Genomic DNA, 14,090 nt, shown 5'->3' on the forward strand with positions numbered 1-14,090 from the left:
CCTGTTCACTGAGAGAATAGATGACCAAACACTTTGGCACGGAAATAACTGCAGGAATCATGAAAAGCAACAAATATAGATAGATCTAAAAATAGATGTAGGCTGGAAATGAAATGTGTAACTGCCCCAGGTAATGCAGACACTTAATTAGCCCAGCAGATTGAAAAGAAACAGGGTGAAAACTTTGCTAAGCTGTAATAATATTCCCCATTTATACACTGTTTAGAAAGTTCAGAAGCTTATCTCTTAGCCAGCACATTTTAGGTAATTCTCATCACCATTTCCACATCATCTGAACAACTAGTATGCATTAGCTCTGATTAATTTTCCTTTTCTGCTTTTTTTAAGGAAATTAGTTTAGTTAGCAACCAGGAAAGTGCAGATATAAATGGCATACTCCCAGCTGGCAAACTCCATCAAGGATCACTGCAAGTGGTGTGACTTCTGACTAGATCTCTTATACAAAAAAAATTGTATTTTTTTTTTCTTGCTTCCCTGATGCTCACTGTCAGCATAGAAATCTTACTCCATTTGATGATGAGAACACAGCACTCAGTGATTCTCCTGAGGTCAGTGTCTTTCCCTTTGCAAGCAGTTTGTTGGCTGTATCTTTAGTAAAAACTGAGATTAGAAGGACACTGCCAGGCAAACATCTCCTGACCCAGGCTTGCACAGAAAGCTTTGATGACGCAAGCAGAAATGCCCTACCTGTGTATAAAATACTGAGTTATGAGTCACAGGAAAGGGTAAAATCTGACAGAAAACTAGATTTACAAGTGTATGCACATGGTATCGGTGTATATGCCAGTGCTGCATCAACTGCCTGTAGTTCACACATTTGGGGGCATCTGAGATACTGCACAAGGAGTGCTGAGATGAGCTTTTGAGAAGGATGAAAGTCCCCAGCCCCAGGCATGGCTTTGTGAGTGGTGGCAGAGCCAAGAGGAAACCCAGCTCAGTTCTCGGAGCAGCAATGCAAAAGACAGGTTTTGTACCCAGGCAGTGACTATAACCCAACGCTTCCTGAGTATTCTGATTAACCACCACATTAGAAAAGTCTGAAAAGTAGGAGTTTCATAAAGCAGACTAATCTTTACAGTAATGAAAACCACAAATCATATATGAGGGATGCTGGGGCCTCATCCTCACAGCCTGAGTGCTGGCAAGCCTCAGGGAGGGAGATGAAGGATGCAACCAAGGGCACAAGAGTGCCAATCTGCTTCAGATAACACAGTATTTTATTTCCTATAGAGACAGTGATCAGAGAAAAATCTGGATAACACTTGGGAATGTTACAATATAATTTTTTAAAACTAGAACATAATAAAAAAATAAATCCAAATCAGTCATTTCCTGCTCCTCCTGACACTGTTGTTCATGTGGAGTTAAAAATGTCTGATTTTGCTGTTTTGAAAAGGCTAATGGTACTTGTCATTCACTGCAATTTCTCTGAGTACCGTATTATTATCTGTTGATTATGTTCTAAATGAAGTCTGTCATATCTCTACATCTGTTCAAAACCACCCATACTTCTACAGAAAAGGGCTGTTTCAGGTCAGAGGGATACAGTTTGAGTAAAAAGTTAAGTGAAATGGCAAAAGTAAGACCAGTCACCTGTCTTGGTTAGTTAATGAAAAAATAACTATTTCAAAAGCAATCCTCATCAAAGATTGAAGAGGAACGTCCTCATCCAGGGGAGCCTACCTCTGAAATGCCAGCACTGCAAGTGCTTTTTGGATGGCAAGTTGAGAAATTTGGTGTCAATGCTGTGACGTGCAGCAAGCAGGTCTGAGATTTGCTGAACCCATCAGTGCAGATGAGAAACTGAAGTGGTGCCAATGGTTCAGAAACAAAGAGGATCAAACAACTTTGTATACAATTATGAAAATCCTCCATGTCCCTCAAAATTGCTTTCAAGCCTTCTACCTTCCCAGTCCCAGCTTCAAGAGCACACTTTAGGCTCTAGTTCTATGAATGCTGACAAAATACTTTCAAGCAATGTGCTTGAAACTGTCTTTTTTGTCAATCAGCTTTTTTTTTTTTTTTAATTATTATGTTTATTTTTTTGGTGGTAATTGTTGTAGACTACTCAGTACACAGTTGCTGCTGTAAATGGGCCACAGAGCCACAGGATAGTGCACAATACATGAGTAAAATACAGCCTGCACCATTCATGAAAATCAGTCCATACATTACCATTTAGGGCATTTCATTAAATTAACTCTAATTTCTTCCAAATAGCATGTATAAAAAGCAGGGCAGGCACCACAACCACTAATTGTTCTGTTAGCCTCTGCTAAATCTACAAGGTCAGATCAAGAAAGCTAATATCAGAGAAGAGTACCCATTTGAATATACAACAATGTATCTGGCTCAGGATGATTTCACCTACACCCTTTTTTCTATTAAAAAATACAGCCTAATGTTGCTTATCAATACACATTTCATGTCCAAACAAAAGTCAGCAAATAAAAAGGGGAGCAGAGAGGATGGTTGGTCTATATACTATATATATATATATATATATATACACATATATATGTATATATGTATATATAATGTCCATCTTATATTGCCTGTCTTATAAACCTGGCTTTCTGGAATATGAGGGTTTCCACACAAATCCAGGATGTCTACAACTCATGACAATGCACGTCCAGCACCTGTGACTGGGGCCGTCATGGCACCAGAAAACCTCTGTGTGCTCTCAGTGTATTCATAGGTTAACTGCATGGCACAGACCTGTTAAATCCAACCTTGTCTGTGAGGTATCTATTTGGCAGTAAATCTGGCATTTCTGCCTAACATTAAATTTGCAGTGCACATAAAAGCTGTAGGCATGTAGCACAGAGACTCTTGATATCTCCTTGAAGCTCTTGGCTCTTTGCATTTAGTCCGCATCACACATACACATATATCACGGAGGGAAATACTGCATTGATGAGATTATCTTTTTGAGGAGAAGCAGCAGAAAGGAAATAAAATGTTAAATAAATCTGTAAAACTGCCTCAAATAAAAATGAATGTAGAAAGAAAAAAAAGGTAAGAGAAAGGAGGGGGGAAGCCAGTAAGATTACATGCCAGATTTGAAATGAAGATTTTAAATAACAATCATGTCAAATACTCAGAGTGCTTATAAATATTTACCAATTAGATTTCACATGAAAAATGCAAGAGCCAGTTTAGAAGCTGTTGGACCAATTTCCTTCTGGGTGTTTACACTGTCTATGACTGGCCATATGCTTCAGAAGGAAAAAAAGCACAAGGCCTGTGGGAGGAAGGGAGATGAGAGGAGTTGCTATGAAAGGTCCTAGCACTGCTCCTGCTCCTGTAACCATGTTGTCTTCTCAGGGGCACTGAAAACCCTTCCTCAGAGCTCTGTTGACTATGCATGTAACTGCTGGTATCTTTGAATACAGCCAAGTGCATTTCTATTATTTCCAGACTGAATGCCTGTATGCACAGATGATGCCAAGGCTATAGAGTTAATCTTCCAGAAAGAACAACATCTCATTGGTTTATGTTCTCTTATTTCTTAAGTGGCAGCACATCAGTGATTTTTTAGAGCTTTGAGTGTGCTGTGTCACATTCAATGGGCATATCTCTGAAAATAAAGACAAGTGCTCATTTTAAACATTTCACTACTCAGGTGCATGTTGCTAAGTCTGTCTGGAGATAGCAACAGATGCCACTGGTTCATTTTGAAACGATCCAGACCTTGACTTCTTCACCCCCAAAGAGCATAATATAATAAACAAGCTGTTCAAATACAAGAGTTTGACATTTCAAAAATGTGCCTGTGTTGTTTTCCAAACAATTTGGTCCTTTCTAAATGGAGCCAAGCTAAGCATGGCACTTGCATTGCTCTCTGAGGAGTGCCAGGTCGCTGTGTGGCAGTGCAGAGGGGCAGTGCCTCAAGGCAAAGTGCTTTTACGTCCTGCAAGGGAGTGTCAGAAGACAGCAAGAGATGCATGCAATAAAAGAGCCCAAGGACAAAGCAGACAGTATTGTGTTCATGCTATTTTTGGCAAAAGAAGTCCAGAAAACAACAGTATGCTTTGAGTGGGGACCAAAAATTGCGTGCCTTCCAATGAGCCATGAAAATATCATCCCCTGCATCATTACAGGGATTTCAATGGCAGCTTTACTGACTGATTCATCACAGTTGTTTTTTTTTTTTACCTTTTTTTTCTCTATAGATCAGGCTTTCTAGCTGCAATTCATCTCCTCATATGCATTGCTGAAGCTGATCTCTGAGATATCTCCCTTCAACAAGGGGATGGAGCTGTATGAAAACAACCCAATGACTGCAATTCATCTTGCAGTTTTTTCCGACAGATACACCAGACCATTAAAGAAGCTAGCCAAGACAGTGATAAGGATTTCTGTGGTTGACTTAGGAAATCCCTTAAAATTTATGACTGTGCTTTTATAACATCCTCCACAGGTCCAGATGAATAACATTGAGTAAGCTTCTGCAATAATAGATTATTGATGTTACACCAGATGTCACTAAATATAAATTATGTTCAACAGAAGGTTGTTTCCTTCTATTTTTTCTCAATAAAAACCTCATTATGCAGTATGATTTATATCCATCATCAGTTCATAAAACTGAATGCAGAATAAAGTTCGTTATTGAAAGTGATAACTATGAGAAACAGATCCTGTAAATTTATCACTGAATATTCCAAGAACTATAAAGTTTAAATGGTCAAAGGCAGCAGAAACCTCCCCACTTTATGTCTACTGTTTTTCTCCATGTCTCTTATATGTCTACCAACTATATCAATATATACAGCTTCTGTAGGACCTAAACTAACAGATTTTATGCACTCTTTCCATTAATAAAAATATAGGAACATGGAAAACACTTCACTTTTATATCCTAAAAGCTTTCATTTTATGCAAAGATCTTAAAAACACACTCACACACACACATATATATATATAAATTGTAATCTAAAATGACTTTGGATTGTACAAATGGATTATTTGAGGAAGTAAATACAATAATATTTTCAAATATCCTATGGGGAAGGAAAAAAAAAAAAAAAGTAAAGGAAAAAGACAATTCCTAACTCTTTAGCCAAAACTTTAGATTCCTTGGCATAAGAGAATTTTAAATATTTCCTCTACAAGTGAATACTGAAATTGGTAGATCATTTGACTTATTTAAAGTTCTCACCCTGAACAGAGTATAATACTTTTTTTTTTTTTTTTTTTTTTTAAGTCATCTAAGAAGTTACCTGAAGAACATCTCCTGCTCCTGCACTCCTTTCACACAATGTAACCTTCATCCTGACAAATACTGTCACTGAACATCTCCATTGCATGCCAGGGCACAGAATAAAATCAATCTTATTCAGCAGAGAACTAACACTTTATTCCAGGTCTCTTTAGATATTTAAATACACTTACAACATAAATGATGTTAGTTGACAATTTTTTATTTTTTTTTTAAATTAGAGTATTTAAATCTCAGAGTTGGCACAGTAGCTTTTTAGCATAAGAAAAAAGCTGAAAAACTTTGATTCTTGATATGCTTCTCTTTCGTAAAATCTCAGCTGGTTTTCAAACCCACATCACAAGTAAGCCACGTGTTTTTGATTGCTCAACTAATTAAAAGGTGTTTTTTTACCTTCCTGCAGATTTTCTCAAGCTCATTTGAATGTTTATGCTGAAACACCTGTTTTCAGAAGATAGCAGCCCTGGATATAACATAAACAGGACAGGCTATACAGGGGTATTAGCTAAATGCTTTGGCATTCAAAGTGCAGGGATGCACACATTCAGTGAAGGTCTGTCTCCCTATGCCTTGTTGACAGCTTCTCTTTATTAATTACAAAATACTCATTTCAAAATAATATCCTGCTAATTCTATTGGTGAAGAACTTAACATCCATTAATACCAGCTGCAAAATCAAGCCCATGATGATCCAGTGCAAGGCTCGATCCTTCTGCATTATTCGCAAATATTTGCTTGCTCTTTCTGTGGGGATATGACACTGAGAAATGGCTTTTCTTATTTTTAAAAAATGGAAGCATCCCTTGCGTTAGAGGAACGTTTATCACAACCTTAATTCTGTCATCTTGCAGAAATAATTCCTTTTCTTACCCCATAAGTATTTCATAAAAGCAGGAGCCCAGTGCAGTGCAGGGGTTAACTTACATTTTTGTCACCTATTTTGTTTTCTTCAAGAGCACTTGCACACAACAAGAGGATGTGTAGCACATCTGCAGATCAGATGTGGTAGATATATAAAAGTAAAAGTTACCTCTGGGCCACACTCCTCATTTCACATACCTTCCATACTTTTTCTCTGTGGGATTTTCCCATGGTTATTACTTCCCTGACCTTTCTGTTACCAGCTCCACTGGCAGAAATCAACATTTCCTATACAACTTGAGACAGATTAGGTAGTTTGCACTAAATGCATTAGCTACTCTTCCTCAATTGTATGGCTTATTTCAGATCAGCTGCTTAAAAACCCTTGTGTTTCCTCATAACCAGATGGAAAAAATAATGGATTTAAATTTAAATCAATCAATTGCTTAACACACCTATGCTTTTTTTTTTTCTTTTTTTCTTTTTTTTTTTTTTCCTAAGATGACCTAAATTTGTCACTTTCAGCTTAAGTCCCATCTCTCAGAAGAGTTTTGATTACAGGCTGCACCAGTATATAAGGAGGCAGACTCCTTTTAATTGAGCCTGCAAGTAATGCTGGCTTAATTGAGAGCCACAATGTAACTACTTTGATTACTAAAACAAGTGTATGTCTTTCAGGTCTCAAACAGTCAACAGCCACAGTTCCCAATGTCCAACAAAAACAGCTCCTTGGAAAACTAGAAACAAGCACCAGTGTACAAAGTGCTAGTGGAAGAAATACTGGTCCCCACAGCATCTAACCAGCAGCTGAGCACTTCAGAAAACCTTTCCAACTGCAGAGCACTGAGCTGTATGGACATCAATCCTCTCCCTTAGAACACTAAGAGATGATGCTGTGACACTTTTTAAAGTAAAAGTATGAATATAGAAAGTGTATAATTACATTTCTCTGTTCTGAAATGAGTCCAGTTCCTGATGATCGAATGGTGACAATGAAATGACACACTCGGCAAAGAGCAATTTCTACACTGCACTGGTGTAAAATTCTCTGCAACAAATTTTATTCCAGGAAATTGGTATTTTTTATCACGTAAATGCCAAAAACCATAGACACTAAAGTACCTAGCTCCATTTTGTGGTAATATAAAATTGTTTGTATACCATTCCTGTTTATCCACAATCCAGTGGATAGCCTGCCTAGATGCAGTGAGGATGGGTTCATTATAATTATCTACAATAACAACAATTAACAACACAATGAGCGATAAACTAAATCACTTCCCATCTGCATCCACTTTGATGTTGGACTTGAGATGCTCAGAATGTATTACTTCGTTTACATTCATTAATACAATATGAATTCCCTACAGTGCCTTGGATAAATGTACCTGACTCTATTCTCCCATCTGCTGATCTAGTGTTATTATTCTATTCAGAGCAATAGTCCTAATTATGCTCTTTTGTAGTTCCAGTAGATATCCTTGCCCAATGTGAATAATAAGCAGCAGTCTTTGGAAACCAGTCATCTTGCTCATCACAAACTGCTTGGCTCCTAACTATTCCCTAAAAACCAATGCACTGGTATTAGCTGAAAGCTTGGGCATTTGGTGTTTCCAATTAAACACAAAGCTTACCAATATTGTGTTACTCTGATATTGCAATAGTGGTAGAATCATTTTCCATCTGTTTTCCCCATCAATAATTTGATTTCATCTTTCTGAAAAATGTCTTCATCTTTGGTGCTCTAGAGTATACCTCTTGGTACCATTTATTGCTGAGGGGAGGAGAAAGGGTAATTGCATTACTGTGCAATTTTATTTCCATAAGTGCTCCTAGAAAACTCTCTAAAATGAATGGTGAGTGTGCTGGTAAGGGCAAGCTCAAAGGCACACAAACTCTGTGCTTTTTGTTGGAGACCTGGCATGGAAAGGGCCAACAAGTCTCCTCTAGAAATGTCCAGCTGCATGTGGCAGGAGCCCCGTCCGCATTTCCATCGAGTAGATGCACCAGTTTTGAACACCAGGACTCATTTGGCCTTGCACACTCAGTGGGTAAGAAAAGAAAACACTCCGTCACTGTTAACTAAACCCAGGCAACTGGCCAAATCATTCCCCCTATTTATCCCAGTGCTACTAGCAGCTGGCAGCAAAACAGCAGGGAAACAGGAGTGCTCCTCTCCGCAGCAGCAGCAGTGAGGATGCAGCTGAGCCAGTCCTGAGCAGCTCAGCACTGCAGCAGCAGCCACCTCCATCTGCCTGCACAAGCCCATGTCCCCTGGCAGAGCAGCAAGGGACAGCACAGAGAAATTCACCCCACCCATCCTGTCTAGAGACCGGAGAGACAAAAATAAACTGCTCTGGGATAGCCCAGACTCTTGGTAAAGGTTGGGCTGGAGCATAAATCCTATCAAGCAAAACAACTGCTGATTGCTTAGTTTGCTGTGATGGATCTCTCCATCCAAGATGTGACAGATTATTTCTCATTTGTACAAAGAGAGGAACCTATGAGCAGTAAGCAGCTGTAGATCAGACTTTCTGGTTTAACTTTACGTATTTCTTTCAAAAGGTGGGGATGAAATCCTGGTTTCAACAAATCCCAAGAGGGTGGGATGGTTAAATAAGCCATGATTTTACTAAGTACTGGAGCTTTTCTCCCACATTAAACCTGTTACAAAATATGAAATTAATACAATTGTGAGAAGCTGAAGTTTTTATATGCAATCAAATTTTGAAATTAGTTCTAAATTATTTGTACCCTGCTATCAAAATATGTTAAATTCCTGTTTAACTTGTTACAAGATTATTATGTTTTACCCTGACTACAAAATATTCAGAGATGGTCTATATCAAAAGTAAATGACTCTCCCCTTCTACTTATTATCAAAAGTCAACTCTTAAAGAAGATTTATTTATTTATTTATTTATTTATTTTTTACCAATATTAGCTGGGAGATTTTAACAATGTCACTCAACCACCCAAAAAGTAGGCTAAATGACCTTGTAAGCAGTGAGTACTGCTGCTAGAGTTACAACTTTCATGAATAAGTCTTATTTTTTCCAGATGCAGATGTGGGTTGTATATAGCTGAGTTATACCCTTTACTATGAATCATAGCATCCACTACTCTGCTTTACTGTGAATAGACATAGACAGATGCTAACATACCTTCACATTCACAGATACAGATTTATTTTTTCAAGACAGCTCCAGGCATCACAGCTTTGGCATTGGTTCTAAACCATGCTGAAAAGCTTTGGAGATTTTCTTCTCAAGCAACATTTTAAAACCATTTTGCTTGGGCAATGTGCCAGGCAGAAAATGATTTAATCACAGAACAGGCATAGAGAAAGCACTTAAAATAACAGCTCTCAAAAAAAAAAAAAAAAAAAAAAAAAAAAAAAAAAAAGATACTTCGGATACTTCTTAATTTATAAGTATTTAAATAAAACAATAAAAGAGTAATATTTGTTGTTGTTGTTGTTGTTGTTGTTGCTTTGTTTTTAAGGTCAGAAGGTTTCTCTGCATCAATTTTCCACAGTCCCTGCTATATATCAATGCAAAATATATCTGTGGTTAATTAATTTACCTCAGACAAATGCAGTGTACAATCTATTATTAGTGGATTGGTGTTTGATAAAGAACAGCATGAAGAATGAATTCCTCATGTGCAGAATCCCACTTGGTGAGTGAAACACAAATTTCACTACAAGACTTAAATATATTTTCCTTCTCTCAGGTTATTCCCATGACTGTCTTTAATTTCCTCTCTTATTTTAATACCTACGTTCTTCCAAGAACAAGTTAAAATTTTAATAATAGGAAATTTGTTTTTTCTGCTTTACTGGGACTTGATTGTTTCCTGTACTATGAGCTGAGTAATTGGTTATACCTTTTATGCATCTGCAAAATGAAAAAAGAAAGAAAGAAAAAAAAAGACCAATAGCTTTTAAATATATGTTTTCAAGGCAGTAAGGTTAAAGGGCTTTTAGGTGAGAGTGAAAAAGAAAAGGGACAATTATTTTCTAAAGTTAAAAAATACCAAACCACATCCCTAACCTCACCTCTAAGAACAAATAATGTTCTCATTAAAGACTGACCTTGAAATGTTTATATGCCCTCCCCCCCAAAAAAAAAAAAAAAAATTGAAAAAAAAGATTATAAGTTACAAGCATACTTTAAAACATAACAGCTTTCATCATTTCTACAGAAGTGTACAAGTCTTGTGTATTAGAAGTATAAATGCATTTAGCTTTGTATTGATTTTTCTTCTTTCTCAGGGGCCATACTTGAGTAAAAAAATAAATCATAAAGTGAGTCATCCTTTTGACTTTGGTACCAAGATGGCCTCTAAGGCAGCAGGGATTTCCCTTAGAGGAGCCAAAGATAATTGATGTAGCACAGAGACAACAGAACAAGCTAATTACAACACAGACTGCAGATCAACAGGCATCTGAAAGGGATGTTTTGGCCCAGCCACATCAAAGGTCAGTGTCATCAGGCATTAATTTTGGATAAAGCTGAATAACCTGCTGGCCTGCTCTCTCAATAGGAAATTTAGCAATGAGTCACAAGAGGCAGCAGAGGAAAGGGATGCAGTGAGAAGTGTTTTTCACTCCTGAGCAGATGCTCTTTGGAGCAGTTGCCGGAGAATCCCCAGGAAGAGAAATAACCATTCCACTGCAGTGTGCACAGAGCTGGTGCAAGAAACAATCACTTGGGAATTGTGACCATTCATATACTCGAAAGAATTTATAATGGCGAGTCTTACTTTTCAAAATACGAACTAGATAAATTGATTGTATTTGTGGAGGAAAAAATAAAATTGTTGAAAAAGGGAGTGAGTATATTCCACCTATGGGACTAGATTTTAGAAGTTTCTTCTGTCTTCTCTTCTTAAAACCCAACAAAGAGAAGCAGCAAAAAGGCTGCACAAGTGAAAAGATGTCTTTTTAAAAGCACAGGTCCCATCTGACTGAAAAAAAAAATAATAAAAAGAACAAAAATGCTGGAAAATTAAATGAAAATCTAAAGTAACTCCACATAAAAACACTAAAGTCTCAAAAACCATCTTGCTGAATTAATAAATATGACTAATAAAAGGTGTTTCTGAACATATCTGAAGTAAGATGCTTGCCAGAGAGTATGTCAAGGCAAGGGATTATGGAGGGATAAAAGGATCACTCAAGGAAGAGCAGGTCAGAGTAGAAAAATTAAGCAATTGATTTGCAAGAGTGTTCATGAAGCTAATTAGGAAAGTTCCCACAACAGTGTCTTTTTTTTTAATGGAAGATGAATCTCAGGGGCTGTCTCCAATCAGTCTGTTCTGAGAGCAAAAAGGTCTAAGGGTTTCTTCAGTTTGGATAGGCAGCAAATAATCTTCCTTCCAATTTCAAAGTAGCATCTTATTGTTTATCATCTGGATGGTTTTCAGTATTTTTTTGTTGCTATTTCCCTTCTCACAAAATGCTTCCTCTCCCAGCTATTTTGCCTCCACAAGTTTTCTGCTCTTTTCCATTTTCTTATCATTCATTTCAAAAAGCAATAGTATAAATAATTTTTTTTTTCCTAACTCCATATGTTTTTATGCCAAAATATTTCCCATTCAGGACTGCAGAGATTCATCTTTTCAGTCAGCTCTTCTTTCCAAGTTTTCTTAGAACTTCACATTATTTTTACATTCCATATAGAATAAATAAATAAATAAATAAACAAAAAGTGGTACAGGATCTGATCCAAGTTCCTCATTTATACAGCTAAAGCCAGAAATCCTGAACAACTTTATAAGGTCATTTTTCATAAAATGTTTAGGTCAAGTACTTCTTGTGAAGTTAAAAATTTAGGTACAAAAAAGGTGGTGTTACTGGAAAAAGAGTTTAATTGTGGGGATACCAGATCATCCCTAACTGATACAAGCCATTGAGACTCCTGGGCCATTTTACCACTCTTTTTTGATACCGTGAGGATTTAGTATTTTGAGCCTCAGCTGTCTCACATTACTGCAGCCCCACTGAAACGACAAGCAGTTCCTAGCAGGCATATCTCTGTAGGCATCTACACACTTGACTTGCTGTCACAAGAGCCATTGTTCCTCAAAATAGGGCAGCAGCCAGTTGCAGCCCATCAGCCTGGACATTCCACAAATACATGGTCAATTTTGGATCTCAGCATTTTATAAAGAAAGGACAACAGGCAAAAGAACAACAGCAGGAGGCATATCATTTAGAAACAAAACACATGCTATAGTAAATGAACTGACAACATTGGTAGGATTGATAAAGAAAGACCACACACCATATGTCTTCCAGGTGGTGTTTTTGATCATGCTTTCAGTAACATTTTAATCAACAGGACCTGAGATCTTATTTACCACTTACAATTGGTGAGATATTTTCATAGCCTACTTTGTGATTCTGTAATTTAATTTGCCTGGATTGCTAAATGGAATGAATTGGCTGATGGTCTTCATCACAAGGACATCTCCTGATCTTGAAGAATGTAGTTTATTTTGGGAGCATGGAAGGTTGTAACACAGACCTGGGTGTAGAGTAGGATCCCATCAGAACCAGGAGTTCACAGTCACAGCTTTAAGAAAAGAGTAAATAAACACAGCTGCTATCCTGCCTTTCTGTCAGTTTTCAGGCCATGTAGAGTAATATTACATGTAAGCCTGCTGCTGCTCTTAAAAGTAGTTGCAAGGACACTTCCTGCAGATGTTTTCCTAGAAATTTAATCTGCCAAGGGGATCAATGAAACTATAAAAATGGTTCTGTTATCTCTGCTATTAACATTTCAGTCTTAGAAGAGTCACCTGGCTGTGAAGATATCTGCATGAGAAATGTTGAGTTCTCTGGGCTAATGGTAATTACAGAACTTCAAAAAAAAAAAAAAAAAAAGAAAAAGAAAAAAGTAAAAGGTTGGGGAAAATATTTTTTTAAAAGCACGCACAAAAGAAGCCCTCTGGAACTTGTCTGATTTCATAAATTTTTCACCATTTGTGAACTTCTTAAATACATTTTCCGAAAATGTTATATTTTCTAGAAATAAAATCCTATAATTTTCTGTAAAAAAAATAAAACAATAAAAAAACACTGCTGTATTAATACCCTTTTCTGTACCACAATGATTATATTAATAAGAATAAATATTTTTGAATAAATACATACATCTTAATTTCTTTTCCTACAATGAGAATACATTATAATATTGAGATGTTTCCTATTTCTGGAAATGTAAATATATTAAAAGAATATGAAAATTTTGAAGTGCACTACTGCTGAGGTACTTCACTAACATACAGAACCTTCTAATAAGGCAATGAAAATTGGAAAACCTTCCTGGAAATACAAAAAAAAAAAAAAATGGCAAAGGATTTTTAATGATTTTCCTCTATTGATTTATTCTATTTGTCAGCCTGGGGAGCTGTAGGCTAACCACCATGAGACTATTCAACACTCAAGATCTTGTTTGCTCCCAGAGGATTCATGTATCTGCCAGTGCCAGTCTCAACTATGTTGGCAGCTCTATGAACAAAAGGAAGGATTCTGGTAGACTTGTTTTTTTGCAACAAGCCACTTTTCAGAGATGACAGACATGCAATACGGAGACTTCTCATGCTTCACACAGGATATGTTTTCCTACTAAAAAGAAGCTGGAACATTAATGAGATATTAATGTTGTTAGCTGCTTTTCCAGGACTGAATGTTACATGGGTTAAAACTTTCTTTTAAAATGTTAAGTCTTTCCAATTCTGATTCACAAGGGGAAAAAGAGTTTGCAAGATCTTCCCTAATTTTGTTGCCTAAAAAGGTCTGTGGTTTGGGTATTTTTCCCTTATTACAGACTTACTACAAAGTTTCAAGTGTAACAGCTTGAGAGCATGCTTCTTGTCACTCTTAAATTAGAGAGCATATAGCTGTATACCTTGAAAGGAATGCTTTAACGCTTGAATAGTTTACTAAATTGAAAATAATGGATTCCTGACA

General features: G+C 36.9%; 1 protein-coding gene across 3 annotated transcripts in view; it reads right to left on the reverse strand.

Annotated features, from left to right (window-relative positions):
* Positions 1-14,090, reverse strand: part of TRPC7 (transient receptor potential cation channel subfamily C member 7) — a 91,222-nt gene that overhangs the window by 47,113 nt on the left and 30,019 nt on the right. The window lies entirely within an intron of this gene.

This window comes from Anas acuta, chromosome 14, assembly GCF_963932015.1.
Source record: "Anas acuta chromosome 14, bAnaAcu1.1, whole genome shotgun sequence".
Taxonomy (NCBI): domain Eukaryota; kingdom Metazoa; phylum Chordata; class Aves; order Anseriformes; family Anatidae; genus Anas; species Anas acuta.